The following is a 5,679-nucleotide window of genomic DNA, read 5'->3' as shown; positions in this document are numbered from 1 at the left end:
TTTCTTTCTTTCTTTCTTTCTTTCTTTCTTTCTTTCTTTCTTTCTTTGTTTTTCCTATCAATGTCTCCTATGGGAGCCAATGAAATGGTGAAATAAGAAATTGCAGGTTTGTAGTATTGACTGAAAGTGGTAAAAACTGTAAGCTCTGTAAGTAGATTCTTCACTAATTGTAAGCTAGGCATATTTGATAATAAATGCAACTAGGTCCATATTCATAGAAGAATGTTATAGAATAAAATTAAATTTTGTAGGATATTTTGAAGAAGGCAAAAGATACAGGTGTAGGTCACAAAATATATGAAGTGAATTTTTTACATCAAGTAATAGCCCTGCATTGTCTTCCATTACAAAATTGATGACATTAGGGGAAAAAAAAAACTCATTCTGAAAACCTCAATTCAGTGGAATCACTGCTGTATCCCTGGCACTGTTATGAATGCTTATCTAATGCCTTTCTTGTCTTGAGGGAGGAGCCACTTGAGAGGTAGAGGTAAATTGACAGCAGGTGCACCTCAAGGGGTGTTTCCTGTTTATGTGACCCCAGATGGGGAAAATAAGAAATAATGCCCCAGAGCGGCTTGGAGGGCACAGTCAGAATTGCGGTGAGTTCAAAACAGCTTCTTACTCCAAGGGGTCGAACGGAGACTGTGATCCAAATGAAGGTGCCATTTAGGCTCTTTCCACAGTTTGCTATTGTTGAAAGTGCTGCTATAAACATTGGGGTACAAGTGTCCCTATGCATCAGCACTCCTTTATCCCTTGGGTAAATTCATAGCAGTGCTATTGCTGGGTCATAGGGTGGATCTATTTTTAATGTTTTGAGGAACCTCCACACTGTTTTCCAGAGTGGCTGCACCAGTTTGCCTTCCCACTAACAGTGCAAGAGAACCTAAATGTCCATCAACTGATGAATGGATAAAGAAATCGTGGTTTATATACACAATGGAATACTACTTGGCAATGAGAAAGAATGAAATAGGGCCTTTTGTAGCAATGTGGATGGAACTGGAGAGTGTATGCTAAGTGAAATAAGTCATACAGAGAAAGAAAGATACCATATGTTTTCACTTTTATGTGGATCTTGAGAAACTTAACAGAAGACCATGGGGGAGGGGAAGGAAAAAAAGTGGGAGGGAGGCAGACTTAGACTCTTAAAAACTGAGAATAAACTGAGAGTTGATGGGGGGTGGTAGGGAGGGGAAAGTGGGTGGTGGGCCTTGAGGGCACCTGTTGGGATGAGCCCTGGGTGTTGTATGGAAACCAATTTGACAATAAATTTCACATTAAAAAAAAATGAGGGTGCCTGGGAAAGGAAAACCACAATACTGAGAGTGAAAAGCAAGCAAATAGGTAAATGGGAGTTAACTTAACTCCACATATGGAAGTTGCATATCATTGAGGGCTTATAACCCCCCAGACCTGTTAGCTTAAGGAAGCTAGATAGATTTAGAGGGATAGGAAGAGACAGCCCCTGTTGAAGATGAAGTGAAACACCATTACAGCCCTTGAGGAGCTTATAGCTGTGCAAAGTAATTATATAAACATGTGGGTTATTAAATATTCCTTACATTTCAAGTACTTATTGAGCTCTTCTATTAAAGTGGACACTGCTAGTGCGGGGATGTGTCATTGAATAGACAGATGTGGTCTGTTCTGAGTGTTGCACAGGAATTAGCCAGATAATAGAGTGAGGATAAGTCAGAACAGGAGGATGATAAGACAGAATGGTGTATCTGTGAAAGCCCTGGGTAAGAAAGAATTTGTTAGAAAATATTTTCCTCAAATACTGGCCATTGAGTTCAAGGTTTTCTCTAAGAAATGTTCTATGCATCTTGATTCTTGGTTATATTTCTCCTACCTTTTTATCCATAGGACTGTGTACACTTCCCATCAGAGCTCTTCGTGTCCTCTATTGCACTGGCTCACTTATTGTCACATCCCCCACGCTTTTGGAAGGAGCAATCTGAGTCTTCACATTGTATCTCAAAAAGTACCTAGTGCACTGACTGGCACATAGATATTCAGTACATATTTGTTGAAGGAAAAGATACATGATTAAATTAATGGGGTCTCAAATATGAAATTTATTTTAGCATTTAATACCAAGCTGGAGATGAGGTAGAAGAAAGAAAAAAGGGAAGCCCTTGCATCTCTGCTTGTTTTCAATTAATTTATTTTATTTTTTAATGCTAGTTTATTTTTGAGAGAGCAAGAGAGAGAGCGAGAGCAAGCAGGAAAGGGGCAGAGAGAGGGAGACAAAGAACCTGAAGCAGAGTCCAGGCTTTAAGCTATCAGCAGCCAGACACAGGGCTCGAACTCGAACCGCAAGATCATGACCTGAGCCAAAGTCACATGCTTAACTGACTGAGCCATTCAGATGCCCCTCAGTTAATTTTATTTTTAAAGAAATTGTATTAACTATCTTACCTATATTACCTTTGAAAGCTATTTTCAACCCTGTTGAGAAATAATATACTTAAGAATGGACCGTAATAAATTCAGTTGTCAAAATTAGAACAATTACACGGATTCCAAACATTTACTTTACTTCGATTTATTCATTGAAAAGATATTTATTGAATACCTACTGTGCAAGACACTACAGAGATAAAAAGAAAAAGAGGAAGGTTTAACACCTAAAAAAGTGCATGGTATTAATTTTTAGACATTATTTGCATACTTGAAGAGTGTAACAACAGTGTTTCAGTGAGATCTTTGGCAATTCATTTCACTTTGGATTCCTACCTGAAATATGAAGGTTGGACTTAATGAAGGGCCTATCTTATTTTCAAATATGTTGCTTCTGTAAGTAAAAGTGAGTAAGAAGGTAACAAGAAGTTTTGGTTCAAAGTAACAAAGCACACCTTTTTGCTTAAATAAACAAAAGAAAATTACTATATAAATACAGAAGTGAATAATAGAACTCGAGAGTTAACACCACCTTAGATAGTGGGATGGTGTAGTGATCCATATCCAAAAGATGAGGTAGTCCATTACAGAGGTCAGTGCGGGCTATAAAACCCAACGGATGTATACTGTATAAATTCTATAGGACTTCAGGGGATGAGAATGTGCTCCTGGTAAGTAAGATGTGGGTCTTGAAGGTTGAGTACGATTTGGTAAGTGATCAAAGCCTAAAGTTAGAGAATGGGCAAGGCCAAGGATGTGGGAATGACTCAGGCATGTTGAGAAGATGTGAAGTTTTGAGTGGGAGATCAGGTTGGAGAAGTCCTCCAAACCCAGGTAAGGAGGACTTTGAGAAACAGGCTGAGATGTTTGTAGTTAATTCATTAAGTCATAAATTATATATTCTTGGAGCCAACATCAAGGTAAATTACATTGTTAATCCCCAAACTTTTAGCACTCTTTTCTAAAGAAGCTCATTTTATGCCACAGCTCACATTTTCAATTTTATATAAAGACTTTTATTAAGTTTTCTTTTAGTTGGTAATACCTAAGACAAAAGACTATTACTTATTATTGAAGAGGTATTTATGATGTTACTAATCACTCAAGGCCATGTTTAACTCTCTGGTAGTGCGTGCTTCTGTATAAAAAAAGTTCCCAGGATGTACTTTTCTGTGGCTTATTATTAAAACTTTCTCAGAATTGTAGCTTCGGGCATTGAACATGCAGTTCTCATTCATCTATCAAATATTCAACAAACATTTATTGAGGGTCATGTCTTTAATAGTATATATAGAAGTGCACAGAAAAATAAGTTATCCCTGCAACCCAGGCCCTCATAATCTCACAAAAGAGGTAGGTTAAAAATAATTTAAATGCCAAGTAAATGTACAGTAATGTAGGTGTGCACAGAGTGCTGTGGGGATGCTCACTCACCGGGGAGAATGCTACAGAAGAGGCACGTATTGTCACATCCCAATTAGAAGCTGAGATGAAAGAGTTGATTGTGCCTGAAACCCTTGTGTACCAGGTTGTTTTTCTCTCCTCTAAGGAGAGGCAAACCCCAGACTATTGGTAAACAGGTAGCATTTGATAATGAAGCCAATTTGCTAAATGATTTACCGAGAGTTTGCCCTTTTCTTTGGATGGATCTCTGAAAGGGCAGACAGCCTGGCAAGTGCATTAAAAGAATCAGGAGACTGAAGCTGAACTTTTATCCAAACTAGGACAGTGAGTTTGCATGCCAGCCCTAGGATAGAGACAGAGAGGCTACCATTTATTGAGAGGTTTATTACTTAGAGAATGAAGTCCCAGGAACAGGAAAGTAAAACTTGCTATTACAGGTATGAACTATTTTGGCTACTATTGATCTAAATCCTCTGGGAAGAAAGGAAATTGATGTGATGCCCAAGATTCTAAACTGATGTTTTCTAAGATGTTACATTAAGAATGACATTTAATTTTAAAAGCTTGGGAAAAAAACACAATAATTTTTCTTTCATGTGAATAATTCATTACATCATAAATGTATTGCATTTAGAGGTACCTTGAATAGAAATAAAGGAAGACTTGTTAAAGCTGTAATTCCTTAGCAACTGTAATTACTGCAAGGTGAGTTTCCGAAAGTGTTCAGTGAAGATTCTTGAGTCCGTATGTGTGTAGATAATTTTCAAAGGATAATCATTGTTTTGATTGAACTTACCAGAATTAAAAGTGATAACTTATTTCCACAGTCCCCAGTAGAATCTGGAGAAGTGTTTATGTTGCAGTAGGAAAAATGTCATCCATCATGCCTTTTTTTGGAGGGGAAAAAAAAAAGATGGTACTTAGGCTAAGGGCACTTTTGCTGTTGTGTGTAGAAAAGCAGAATGTTGGGGCGCCTGGGTGGCTCAGTCAGTTAAGCGGCCGACTTCAGCTCAGGTCACGATCTCGCGGTCCGTGAGTTCAAGCCCCGCGTTGGGCTCTGGGCTGATGGCTCAGAGCCTGGAGCCTGCTTCCGATTCTGTGTCTCCCTCTCTCTCTCTGCCCCTCCCCCATTCATGCTCTGTCTCTCTCTGTCTCAAAAATAAAACGTTAAAAAATAAAAAGCAGAATGCTCCATGATTGCCAATAACTGCCTTTAAAATATTTGTTTCAGAATCAGTTGACTGACATTCTGTTATTTAACTTAAATGAAAGGAGCTGGATTATCATAAATGACTTGATTCTATGATACTCTGATAGGTAAGCTATTATTTAAATCACCAGTGGTTCTGAGTGAAAACCTCACCATAAGCTCGCAGTTAACAAATCCAGACCTGGCCTGTTACATGTTGCCTTAACCTCCTGCATAGCTTCGTATCCACCATACTTATTTAGTATCTTTCTTTTCTTTTAGACTTCGAAAGGATAAGCACAATGTCAGTCTTATGCATATCTATATTTTTGGGTGCTAGTCTGGCATCAAGCAGCAGTGGTTATTTAATTTTAGAATTAACAGTTAACGAAATGATGTGTGCATTTCATAGAAAAAATAGTCTTTAGGAACTCTGCCACTTAGTAAATCTACATGACCTCTTATGTAAAGATCTCTAGCTCCTTGCCTATGAAATGTAAGTATGTTCTCCTTCCAGATTCACAGGATGTATGTAAATATTAATTCACATCCGAACATGAAAAATTTTGTAAATTAAACAGCATGATATACTATTACTGTTATTTGTTGAATGAATTAAAATAGTATAATTTTGAATAGAATTTTAAAAATATAAATAGCCAATGGGAGAAGAAACC

The sequence above is a fragment of the Panthera uncia genome, chromosome D1 (genome assembly GCF_023721935.1).
Source record: "Panthera uncia isolate 11264 chromosome D1, Puncia_PCG_1.0, whole genome shotgun sequence".
In the NCBI taxonomy this organism is placed as follows: Eukaryota; Metazoa; Chordata; class Mammalia; order Carnivora; family Felidae; genus Panthera; species Panthera uncia.
The sequence above is the reverse complement of the archived record's forward strand: the minus strand, read 5'-3'. Positions refer to the sequence as shown.